At 39.9% G+C, this 13,966-nt stretch overlaps 1 non-coding gene across 1 annotated transcript; it reads right to left on the bottom strand.

The window, feature by feature from the left end:
- Positions 1–761: 761 nt before the first annotated feature.
- LOC115513156 lies at positions 762–864 on the bottom strand. Its single transcript, XR_003968579.1, has one exon. It is a non-coding gene; the product is annotated as a U6 spliceosomal RNA (small nuclear RNA).
- Positions 865–13,966: the final 13,102 nt, after the last annotated feature.

Genomic DNA, 13,966 nt, shown 5'->3' with positions numbered 1-13,966 from the left:
AACAGAGACTGTGTCCTTGCAGAGAGGTCTCCCGAAGCGACTCTCACTGGGCAGAACTGCTGAATACATAGGTCCGGCTCTCTCCCTCCCTCCCTCCTTCTCTGCCCTCTGGGGAGACTATTCTATTTGGGGAGAGCCACTTGGAGAACAGGTGGTGATAATTACCAGGAGACCGGCCATTTCCCTGCCTCATCTTTCAATGTGTCAAAAAGGCTGACTTAGGGAATTATGGAGTGTGGGAGCTTCCCTGATTTGTTCAGTTCAGTAATACTGGGCAGAGCCTGGTCACTCTGACTTAGTGTCTGATGTATAATTTTGGAAGGACATTAAAAATGATCTCAACTCTACTGAGTACTTTCCTAAGGAGGGTTACTAGCATACACGTAGTAAAAGAGAATTCAGAATGTTGCTGCACATTCCAGATGCGTAAACAAAGCTGCATCAGAATCTGGCCAAGTAATAATAATACTAACCACAAATGGCATCATGCCAGACCCCTGTTTATCAACTGTCAGGGGATTCACACGACTTTGGATGTCTCCTGACTCACCTACAGGCCACAGAATTGGTCAGACTGGCCGACTCTCAATCTGCTTTGTGCATTTTCACCTCTGACTCGGCTCAGACAGCCATAGACAACATGTAAATGAATGGCAGTGTGGCTGTGTTCCAATAAAACTTTATTTATGGACATGGAAATTTGAATTTCATATTCTTTTTACATGTCATGAAATATTATTCTTCTTTTGATTTTTTTTTTTTTAAATGTGGAATACTTCACAGATTTGTGTGTCATCCTTGCTCAGGGGCCATGCCAGTATCCTCTGGATTGTTCCAATTTTAGTATATATGCTGCCAAAGCGAACTGATTTTTTTTTTTTAACTAGGTAAAAAACATTCTGACCCCTGGTCTAAGCTAATCATTACCATGATATGGCTGTTTTAGACCAGAACATGTGATACAACTTGGACAACAGGATGCGAGATGAAATCTGCTGGGAATCTTCTGGGAGAGATTTCCCTACACTTAAAAAGAAGCATGGAAGACATGATCTTTTTGTTTCCGGATCATGTCTTGCATGGATATGGCTGCTGGAAATCTGGAGGCCATCTTGTCACCAGGTGGGGAGCCAGGCTGAGGTCAAAGCCTTCATGCTGATGCTGGCCAAGCTGAAGGATGGAAAGAGCCTGGGTCCTTGATGAAGTCTTTTAGCCATTGAATTAATCACCCTGGAATGGCCCTACCAACAGTCTTATTATTCTGAGAGTTTATAAATATTTCTATTGTTTCCACAGTGGAAGGTAGAATTTCCTCCTAAGCTGCAGCTGAAAGCAGCCTCATCTGAGAACACTTTGAACACCACAGGCCACCATGATTGGGAGCTCCCATAGCTCCTCATGACTGGAGTGAGTGGGAAAGCAGAATACCCAGTGAACAGTCGAGAATCTCATTTTATATTTCCTCTTACCTTGCTTGCCTACACCCTCAATCCACACTTGATTGATTGCTCTTCTAACACGCTTAAGCCCCAACTCCTAAATGTTCTTCTCATTGTCCAGCTGCTGCAACATTTATGTTCCTGCTATCGTTGAAATAGTCCCTGAGATTGCTCCCAATGTGCATCTGAAGGGACGTCAGAAAAGGGCTCAGCTCACTCACCAAAGTACAGCACAGAGTATTCCCTCTTGTGATCTGTGGCTTGAATCATCTTTCCCTCTCCTCTTCCAGCCTCACAGCCATGATTCATCCACCTTTTGAGTGAAACTTACCTTCCCAGGGTTCCAGCCACCCTCCACCACATCCTTCCACTCAAGGCCACTCCCCTTTCCTTCTCCCCATGCACCCGGGTGCTTACCAGTAAAGGCAGAGAGTTGTTGTTGTCTAAGTCTGACCACAAGACGTGGCACAAATTCACAGCCCAAGGAAACACCCTTGATTCGACCTCAGATGCAGAAGCAGATCTGGTTAGCGGGGGGTCTTCTCCATCTGCATTTGAAGCATCTCTTCAGCCAGATGCCCACGTTTTCCCACCAGCAGCTGCAAATCCCCATTCCTCTTCTTACTTGCTGCTTTTGTCTCTTTCTCCTCTATATTTATTTTCTTTGCCTACACATTTTGTTTTTCTTTCAGGGGACCCTTACCTAGACCTGCCATATGGTTCTGCTTTGAACAAAGTGTGGAGTGTGCAGATGCAGCTGGTGGGGTCCCTGGACATGATCGTCTACACATGGGCCCCTTGGAGCTCAGGCTGCTGCCTGGCAGAGAGGGGCTGAGATCCAGCTGTGGCAGGGAGAGGGGGATTCCAGAAAAAGTCCAAGGCAGGCCACACACCTCATTAGTTCATTTTGATTAGTTTCTTTTATCCAGTTGTTAGGAAGGTGAACAGTGATAGATGAGGCAGTCCTGAGATTTTTATCCCCTGAATTGTATACAGTTTGGCAAGATGAGATAAACCAAGGAGAGAGCACACAGAACCTGACATGTATATAGCCAGATTGACTTGTAAGATTGTGTGAGGTTGCCTGAAATCCTAACTCCACAGCCCTTCTTCATTTTTCTTGCAAAGCTTTGAGGGCTTATGCTTTGACAGCCTTTTTTGACTTTTGGCTCCTTGTCCATTTGTGCCATCTCTTCTTCTATCAACCTGGGCTGAGAACCAGGACAGCTGTTCACCAGGATGCAGAACCAGGTTGGACCCTGCACACGGGTGCCCTGCCCAGGGGCAGGGTGGCAACTAAAGCTAGCTTCAGTTCAGATTTCCGAAGAAAGACCAGAGGGAAGGGTCTGAGGTAGTTCCTCCACCCCGAGGGTACACCGTTTTGGAATTTGTTTTACCCTAAGGGCCTCCTTTTCTAATTTGTACAAAAGTAGCCAGGTAGATTAGCGGAGGGTCCTACACTGACCTTTGACCTTCATTGCTTCTTTGGAGGAACGCCAGACCTAACTGAGCTTCTAGGCAATGAAGAATTTGAAGGGCTGGGGTGGGAGGTCACTTTGTACAGTATACAACCTCTCACTCTTTCCTTTTGTCTCCTTTGTCCCCATCTCCTTTCCTTGTCCAGGAGCTTAGAGTCACCCTTGCTGTTTGAATATGCTCCCATGAGTTATCCAAGTATTCCTGCCAAATGAATGCAAAGCTCTTCCTACAGTAATATCTGGGAGGAACATTTTCTCGATCTCAATTTGTTGGCGGTAACCAAAGCAAAGCAGTGTATCTTTGCTAAGCTGGAATACACTGCATGTAACACGTCGCTGAACGGTGCTGGTTGTGGCAGCAGAACTGGTGAGTTCAGGAGAATACCATCCAATTATTATCCCTTCTCACTATTCAAACTTGTTCTGTGGAATTATGTTTTTCTTAGATCTCACGATGTATCTGTTTATTTTCATTGTAAGAATGGTAGCACTTTTGTGGTTAAACTGTTTAGTCACAGGTCATAGTGGAAACTCTCTTTCCTTTGAAGTGAAGGCTCCCCAACCCCTACCACCTCCCCAGCTCCCACACACCTGCTTGATGAGGTTCACCTGTCAGTTCTCAGCACCCCGCGTGCAAATTGCCTGGGTCTTCTAGGATTGAAGAAGAGGAGATGGGAAAGTCAAAGACAGGGGAGCTGTGTTTGCCTGGCACCCATGAATCTGGTGTTGGTTTCCTCCAGCCCTGGCAGAAGTATAAAGCTGAGTCTCTTTTTCGTGTGTTTTGGTTTTTGTTTTGATGATAGTTTCCTCTCTTATGAGATCATGAGCACTTCAAGGATATACAGTAAAACCTTCGATTGTTAGTAACTTGTTCTGTGAGTGTTCCATAAGACAAGCAAACATTTCTAATACATTTTAACTTGAGAAACAAGCAGTGTCTTGCAATACGAGTCGTACGTGATGCCGAATGTCACATGATCACAACTGAGCCAATGGTTCTTGAAATTCGCTTTGATATATGAATGCTTTGGATTACAAGCGTGTTTCCAAAACGAATTATGCTCACGAACCAAGGTTTTCCTGTAGTTTGAGTAATACATCCACACTGAACATGAATACTTGAAGAAACGTGTGCTAGAGACATGTTAAAAAGGCTATGATAGCCTATTAACATATAAAGAAACAAAATATAAAGTGGGTGCAGGGTGGGGAGGGGGGGGTCAGTGGTTAAAAAAAAAAAGAAGAAGAAGAATTGCTGTAGTGCTCCAGCCATCTGCTTTACAGCATTTCAGCTGAGCACCTGCTGTGGGCAGGCACTGCCCTGGGCATTCAACATCATTTCAACATATGAGCTATTTGACAAGTGATTGGAGGTTTTGACTCTAGGAAACAAGACGGCGTCTTGCTTTGCGTTACACACAAAGTGAAGATGCCAGTCAGAAGCGGCACCTAAACAAGGATAGGAGAGTATACAGCTGAGTTCCTTTGAGTCTGATGGGTGTTCCAATCTTCCTTATTTGTTTTTGAAATGCATCTGGGACTCTGATTTCCCTTGCTGAGGCCTCCAAGTGAAACTTCAGCTGGCTGCTGCCGATGCCCTGTCAGCTCTGCATCAGATGGTACCTCTCCCACCTCCTTTTGGTTGTGCCTTCCTTCCTTTGGCAGATGTCCATTCTAAGGTGGCCACAGGTCTGCTGACTCTCCCCGGTGGCCCAAATCTGGGTAATACACCATCTCTGCTCTCTTAGCCTGAGCGCAATCCTCATCCCTGCTGCCTGCTGTGCCTCCGTCAACGTTTCCTGAGCAGTCATTTTCCCCAGTCTTGGTCCACTGTGTGTTCCAGGATCTCTTGATGCTGTTTGATAACTTGATCCAAAACATACTGGCTTTGGCAGTTTTCACCTTGCTGTTACAGAAATTTCAAAATTCACAAAAGTAGAGGGATTAGTTTAAGAAGCCTATACTAGACCCATGAACCAGTCACCCAGCTTAACAAGGATTAATTCAGAGCCAATCTCATTTCATCTGTACACAGATGTATTCCCTTCTCTGCTTTTCCATGAACACAAGACTAAATTTCAAAGCAATTATAATTTTTACATGAAGTTCTTTTGTAAGCAGTATCTCTAAATTTTAAGAACCTTATTTACAAGATAAAACATATACAACCACTCAGCCAAGTTAATAATTCCTTAATATCATCAAATAGACAATTTTCTTTTATCATCATTTTTTGTTTTGTTTTGTTTTACATTTTTTTAACGTTTATTTATTTTTGAGACAGAGAGAGACAGAGCATGAATGGGGGAGGGTCAGAGAGAGAGAGAGACACAGAATCTGAAACAGGCTCCAGGGTCTGAGCTGTCAGCACAGAGCCCGACGCGGGGCTCGAACTCACAGACCACGAGATCATGACCTGAGCCGAAGTCGGCCGCTTAACCGACTGAGCCACCCAGGCGCCCCTGTAAGAGAAGTTTTAAATTCATATCAAAATTAAGAGAAAGATAGAGATTTCCTATATATCCCCTGCCCCTGCACACACTCAGCCTCTCCCATTATCAACATCCCCCACCAGAGTGCTATATTTGTTACAACTAATGAATCTATATTGATTCACAATAATCACCTCAAATCCATAGTTTACATTAGAGTTCACTCTTGGTGTGTATATTCTATAGGTTTGGCCAAATGTGCAATGACATGTATCTACCATGATAGTATCATACTGAGTATTTTTGCTGCCCTAAAAATCCCCTGTGCTCTGCCTAGTCATAACCCTTAGCAACTATGGATGCTTTTTACTATTTCCATAGTTTTTCCTTTTCATCATAATTTTTTTAAACAGTTGGTTTGCTCAAATCAGGATCAAAAAGTCCCTACGATACATTTGGCTGATGTCTCTTTTAATCTGTAGGTCTTCTCTCCTTCCTTTTGTTAACCCTTAAGATTTATTTCTTAAAGGAACAGGGTCATTTTTCCTGTATAACTTCCTACAACGAATTATCGTTGATTGTATCTCTTTTTAATCAGTAGTTTTTATTAACATTTATTATATTCCTCTGGGTTGGTCATCATTTCTGTACCATTTCTTTGGTCAAGGAAATGTGTATTTAACAAAATACTTAAGATGGGAAGGGAATGTTGTTAGAGGCTGGAAGATGGCAGATTAAGAGGAGCCTAAGCTCAAATCGTCCCAGAGATACAACTAGGTAACACTGACATCAGCATAAATATAATCCAGGAAACAATCCCAAGACTGTCAGAACAAATTCCACAACTAAAGGTAGAGAAGAGGCCACACAGAAGAGATAGGAAGGGTGAAGTGGTTTGCGAGCAAAATGGACGATGGACACGCACAGTTAGGAGACAGCCAGAGGTGAGGAGAAGGACGAGAAATAGACTATCACATTGGGAAGCCCACACAGGTGAAATGAATCCCGATAACATTTGGCTTTGAAAGCGAGAAGGGCTGAATTTCATGGGTTCTTACAACCAGCGGGACTTAAAGCCTGGAATTTTAAAAATCAGAGATCTTGGTTTTGGGAGAGCCCAAAAAGCATTAGGAAGCTGAGTCCCTGCCCTTCAAGAGACAGCACAACAAACAACCCTCAGAGATACAGCATAGAAGCTGCAGTTTGAAAAACCTCTGGGGCATACCCAAGAGAGAGAGTTATTAAATTATCTCAGAACATGCCCTGGAGAAACAGTTATTGCAGAGAAATCTCTCCAGGAACAAAGGAACTGGCAGGCACCATTTCCCTCCCCCACCCCAGCATAAACACATGACCACCTTCGGGAATGAGCACAGTGCAGGCACTCACTACCTAACTTGCTTACACAAAGCCCCACCCCCTTATACTTCAGTGGATCTGCCCTTTCCAGTCAATCTTGCCTAAGTCCCAGTATTGCAGGTCCCCTCCCCAAGAAGACTGGCACAAACCCTGCCAAGATCACATCTCTGACCCACATGGATTTTGTGGGGCCTTGGTTCTGGAGGCAGCTGTGATAGCAGGACTTATTTCACAAGCAGAGCAGTGTGCATCTTGTAAAATTCTCCCCACCCCACAAAACATTGCTCATAGCAGGAAAAGAGAGCCTCTGAAGCTGACTGGACTAAAGGAAAAAGTGGCCAGGACCCAACAGTAAGGGGTAGCAACATAATTAGGAGACACTCACCGAAGCACCAGGTCCTGGGGAACAGGGGACATTGCACTGCAGGGCATTACAGGACCTCTCCTTCATAAGGCCATTACCTTCAAGAGCAGAGATGTAGCTGACTTTCCAAACACACAGAAATGGACACAGACAAAATGAGGAGATAGGGAAATATGTCCCAAATGAAAGAACAGGGCAAAACCAAAGCAAGACACCTAAGCAAAACAGATATAATATGCCTGATAGAGAATTTAAAGTAATGATCATAAAGATACTCACTGGACTTGAGAAGAATGAAGGACATCAATGGGACCCTTAACAATGAGATAAAAAAGAACCAATCAGAGATGAAGAACCCAACAAATAAAATTAAAACACACACTTGAAGGAACAAATAGCAGGCTAAAGGAAGCAGAGCAATGAATTAGCAACCTGGAAAATAGAATAATGGAAAGCAATAAAGCAGAGCAAGTGAGAGAAAAACAAATTATTCAAATTGAGAATAGATTTAGGGAATTCAGTGACTACATCAAGTGTAATAACATTTGCTATAGGAATCCCAGAAGACGAAGAGAGAGAAAAAAAGGAAGAAAATTGATTTGAAGAAATAATAGCTGAAAACTTCCCTCATCTGGGTAAAGAAACAGATATCCAGATCCAGGAAACAGAAAGATCCCACAACAAAATCAACCGAAGGAGGTTTACACCAAGACACACAGTAATTAAATTGGCAAAAAGTAGTGATAAAGGAAAAAATATTTTTATTTCTTTAATTAATTTATTTTTTTAACATATTGATGCATAATTTATTTAATCATTTTCTGAGTGAATGAGTGAATGAATGAATGTTTAGGTTGTTTACAACGTTTTGCTGCTACAAATAATGCCATATCCACCATTTCATTTTGAAATGTAAAGTGATTCTGAAAGTCCAGAGGTAGGGAGGCTTTGGGATTTGTTTTCACCACTCAAATATGTCACCAAAGACTCAGTTTCTTTCTATCTCCTTGCTCTGCCTTCCAAGATATAGGCTTCATCTTATGTCTGTCTCACTTCATGATTGAAACATAACTGCCAACAGGGCCACATGCTTCACCAGAGGGGAAAAATATTTTTAAAAAAAATTATGTTTATTTTTGAGAGAGAGAGAGAGAGAGAGAGCACATGCAAGTGGGGGAGGGGCAGAGAGAGAGGGAGAGAGAATCCAAAGCAGGCTCCACGCCATCAGTACAGAGCCCGATGCAGCTCGATCTCACAAACCTTGCGATCATGACCTGAGCCAAAATCAAGAGTCAGATGCTCAACCGACTGAGACACCAGGCACCCCAATAAGGAAAAAAAAATTAAAAGCAGCAAGAGAAAAGAAGACAGTTACATACATGTGAAATCCCATAAGGCCATCAGGGAATTTTTCAGCAGAAACTTTGCAGTCCACAAGGGAGTGGCATGACATATTCAAAGTGCTGAAGGAAATAATCTGCAGCTAAGTATGTTCTATACAGCAAGGCTATCATTCAGAGTAGAACGAGAGATAAAGAGTTTCTAACAAAAACTAAAGGAATTCATGACCACTAAACCAGCCCTACAAGAAATATTAAAGGAACTCTTTGAGTAGAAAGGAAAGACCATAAATGAGTATAAAATGTAGAAATCACAAAAGCAGTAAAAATAAGTATATTTGTAAAGGTATTCACAAAATAAAAGGACATAAAATATGACACCATATACCTAAAATGTGTGCATGTGTGGGGGGAAGGAATAAATAATGGATTCAAACTTAAGCAACCATCAACTTAATATAGACTGCTATACCCACAATATATTATATGCAAATCTAATGATAATCACAAATCAAAAGCCAGTCATACGTATGCAACTAATAAAGAGAAAGAAATACAAGCATATCACTAAAGAAAGCGAGAAAACCATGAAAGAAAGCAAGAGAAAAAAGGATGAGAGAAAAATTACAAAACAAGTAACAAAATGTCAATCAATACATATCTATCAATAATTACTTTCAACATAAGTCGACTAAACACTCTAGTCAAAAGACGTAGGGTGAGAGAGTGGATACAAAAACAAGACCCATCTATATGCTGCCTACAAGAAACCCATTTTAGACCTAAAGTCACCTGCAGATTGAAAGTGAGAGGGTGGAGAAACATCTTTCATGCAAAAGGATGCCAAAAGAAAGGGGAGTAGCAATACTTACATTGGGCAAAATAGACTTTAAAATAAAGACTGTAACAAGAGACAAAGGAGGACACTGTATAATAATAAAGGAAACAATCCAACAAGAGGATATAAAAATTGTAAATATTTATGCACCCAATATGGAGGAACCCAGATACATCAGTTAATAATAATACAGTTGATAACAAACAAAGGGATTAATCAATAGTAACACAATAATAGTAGAGGACATTAACACCCCCATTTACTTCAATGGACAGATCATCCAAATAGAAAGCCAACAAGGAAGCAATGGCTTTGAATTACACACTGGACCAGATGGATTTAACTGATATATTCAGAACATTCCATCCTAAAGCAGCCGAATACACATTCTTTTCAAGTGCACATGGAACATTCTCCAGAATAGATCACATCTTAGCCTAGACAACAAATCTCAACAAATTCAAAAAGATTGGAGTCATGCCACAAATCATTTCTAATCACAATGCTATGAAACTAGAAATCAGCTACAAGAAAAAATCTGGAAAGACAACAAATACTTGCAGGTTAAATATCATGCTACAAAATGATGGATGAGTCAACCAAGAAATCAAAGGAGAAATTGAAAAGTACATGGAAACAAATGAAAATGAAAACACAATAATCCAAAATCTTTGGGCTGCAGCAAAACCAGTTCTGAGAGGAAAGCTGATAGTGGTACAGGCCTACCTCAAGAAGCAAGAAAAATCTCAAATAAGCAACCTAACCTTACACCTAAAACACCTAGGGAAGGAAGAAAAAACAAAACACAGACCCAACAGAGGGAAGAAAATAATAAAGATTAGACCTGAAATAAATGATATAGGAACTGAAAAAATAATAGAACAGATCAATGAAACCAGGAGTTGGTTCTTTGAAAAGATCACCAAAATTGATAAACATCTAGCTAGACTTAGCAGGAAAAAAAGAGAAAGGACTCAAATAAACAAAATTACAAATGAAAGAGGAGAAATAATAACCAACACCATAGAAATAGAAACAATTATAAGAGAATGTTATGAAAAGCTATATTCCAACAAACTGGACAATCTAGAAGAAGTGGATAAATTCCTAGAAGCATAAAACCTACCAAAACTGAAGCAGGAAGAATAGAAAATTTGCACAGAAAAATTGCCAGCAATGAAATTGAATCGATAATCAAAAAGCTCCCAACAAACAAATGTCCAGGACCAGATGCCTTCACAGATGAATTCTACCAAATATTTAAGGAAAAATCAATACTTATTCTTCCTAAATTATTCCAGAAAAAAATAGAAATAGAAGGAAAACTTCTAAATTTGTTCTTTTAGGCCATCGTTACTTTGATACCAAAACTAGAGAAAAACACCACAAAGAGAGAGAGAGAGAGAGCAAGAGAGAATTACAGGCCAATATCTCTGATGAACATAGATACAAAAATCCTCAACAAAATACTAACAAACCAAATCCAACAATACTTTAAAAAAATAATTCACCATGATCAAGTGGGATTTATTCCTGGGATGCAAGGATGGTTTAGTATTTGCAAATCAATCAACATGATACATTACATCAATAAGAGAAAGGATAAAAACCATATGATCATTTCAGTACACGCAGAAAAAGCATTTGACAAAGTACAGCATCCATTTATGATAAAAACCCTCAACAAAGCAGGTTTAGAGGGAACATACCTCATCTTAATAAAGGCCTTATATGAAATCCCACAGCAAACATCATACTCAATGGGGAAAAACTGAGAGCTTTTCCCCTAAGGTGAGGAACAAGACAAGAATTGTCCACTCTCATCACTGTTATTAAACAGAGTACTGGTTATTCTAGCCACAGCAATCAGACAACAAAAAGGAATAAAAGGCATCCGAATTGGTAAGAAAGAAAGAAAACTTTCACTATTTGCAGATGACATGATACTACATGTAGAAAACTGTTGAGTCCACCAAAAAACTATTAGAACTGAAAAACAAATTCAGTAAAGTTGCAGGATACAAAACCAAAATGCAGAACTATGTTGCATTTCTATACACAAATAATGAAGCAGCAGAAAGTAAAATTAAGAAAACAATCGCATTTACAACTGTACCAAAATGAATAAAATGTCTAGGAATAAACTTAACCAAAAGGTGAAAGACCTGTACTCTGAAAACTATAAACCATTGATGAAGAAATGGAAGATGACCCAAAGAAATGGAAAGACAATCCAATTCCATGGATTGAAAGAAGAAATATTGTTAAAATGTCTATACTACCCAAAGCAATCTACACATTTATTTTTTTTAAAAAAAAAATTTTTTTTTCAACGTTTATTTATTTTTGGGACAGAGAGAGACAGAGCATGAACGGGGGAGGGGCAGAGAGAGAGGGAGACACAGAATCGGAAACAGGCTCCAGGCTCTGAGCCATCAGCCCAGAGCCCGACGCGGGGCTCGAACTCACGGACCGCGAGATCGTGACCTGGCTGAAGTGACTGTAACCCGGACGCTTAACCGACTGCGCCACCCAGGCGCCCCAGCAATCTACACATTTAATACAATCCCTATCAAAATACCAACAACATTTTTCACAGAACTGGAACAATCTTAAAAAATTTGTATAGAACCACAAAAGACCCTAAGTATCCAAAGCAATCTTGAAAAGGAAAAACAAAACTAGAAGTGTGACAGTTCCAGACTTCAAGTTATATTATTAAGCTGTAGTAATCAAAACAGTATAATACTGGCACAAAAATAGACACATGGATCAATGAAACAGAATAGAAAACTCAGAAATAAACCCACAATTAATGGTCAATTTATTTTTGACAAAGGAGGAAAGAATATGCAATGGGAAAAAGAATCTTTTCTACAAATGGTGCTGGGAAAACTGGACACCTACATGCAAAAGAAGGAAACTGGACCACCTTCTTAAACCATACATGAAAATAAACACAGAAGGGATTAGAGACCTAAATGTGACGCCTGAAACCATAAAAATCCTAGAAGAGAGCACAAGCAGTAATATCTCTGGCATTGGTTATAGCAACAGTTTTCTAGAAATGTCTCCCGAGGCAAGTGAAATAAAAGCGAAAGTAAAGTATTGGGACTACATCAAAACAAAAAGCCTCTGCACACTGAAGGAAACAATCAGCAAAACTAAGAGGCAACCTACTGAATGGGAGAAGATATTTGCTAATGACATACCTGATAAAAGGTTAGTATCCAAAATATATAAGGAACTGATACAACTCAACACCCCCAAAACCAAATAATCGAATTAAAAAGTAGGCAGAAGACATGAGCAGATACTTCTCCAAAAGAGACATATACATAGCAAACAAACACACGAAAAGATGGTCATCATTACTCATCATCAGGGAAATGTAAATCAGGACTACAATGAGATATCACCTCACACTTGTCAGAATGGCTAAAATAAAAACGTAAGTGTTAGGATATGGAGAAAAAGGCACCCTCTTGCACTGTTGGTGGGAAGGCAAACTGATGCAGCCACTGTGGAAAACCGTATGGAGGTTCCTCAAAAGATTAAAAATAGAACTACCCCACAATCCAGTATTCACATTTGGGTATTTACCCCCCCAAATAGGAAAAAGGATATATGCATTCTTTATAGCAGCATTATTTACAATAGCCAAGTTATGAAGCAGCCCAAGTGTCCATTGATACATGAATGGATAAAGAAGATGTGGTATATATACATAATGGAATATTATTCAGCCATAAAAAAGCATGAAATATTACCATTTGCAACAACATGGATGGACCTAGAGAGCACAATGCTAAGCGAGATAAGCCAGTCAGAAAGATAAATGCCATATGATTTCACTCATATGTGGAATTTAAGAAACAAAACACAGAAGCAAAGGAAAAAGAGAGAGAAACCAAGAAACAAACTCTTAACTGCAGAGAACAAACTGATGGTTACCAAAGGGGAAGTGGGTGGAGGGATGGTGGGAAATAAAGGGGATTAAGAGAACACTTATCATGATGAGTAGTGAGTAACGTATAGAATTGTTGAATCACTATATTGGACACCTGAAACTAACATAACACTGTATGTTAACTATAACTAGTATAATCCAGTATAACCATGCTGGAATGAACATTAAAAACCTAATCTTAAAAAGATGGGAAGGGAAGTAGAATGAATTTTTTTAAGTAAAAGAATAGAATGGGAGGCTTCAATGTTTAGCACATGTGGGAAGAATACGTATTCTTTTGAGAAACTTTTTGTTTTCTTTCATGAAAGAGAGGGAGAAAATGTGTTCCGTACCTGAAATATTATTTTCAAAATCATGATCACATTCCAAGAAAATATTTGAAAACAACTGGAGTAGATCAATTGTTTGAGGCACAATAAAGACTAGCATACATTGGAAGACTGCTCGTCACCTTCAATCAAAAGATCAATTAGGTCATGAGATATAAAGGGCAAGAAGCCTTGTCTATATTTTATGTTGTTTATTGTGTTACCATGAATCATATTTGTAATAAGAAAATTAAATAAATGGTAAAAAGGAAAACTTCACAGGAATAAAAGAGTGAGTTTAATTTTTTTTAATGCGTATTTATTTTTGAGAGAGAGACAGAGAGACAGAGAGAGACTGAGAGCACTCCAATGGGGGAGGGACAGAAAGAGAGGGAGACACAGAATCCAAAGCTGATTCCAGCCTCTAAGCTATCAGCA

Source organism: Lynx canadensis, chromosome B1 (assembly GCF_007474595.2).
Source record: "Lynx canadensis isolate LIC74 chromosome B1, mLynCan4.pri.v2, whole genome shotgun sequence".
Taxonomy (NCBI): domain Eukaryota; kingdom Metazoa; phylum Chordata; class Mammalia; order Carnivora; family Felidae; genus Lynx; species Lynx canadensis.
This window is presented reverse-complemented; position numbering and strand designations above follow the sequence as displayed.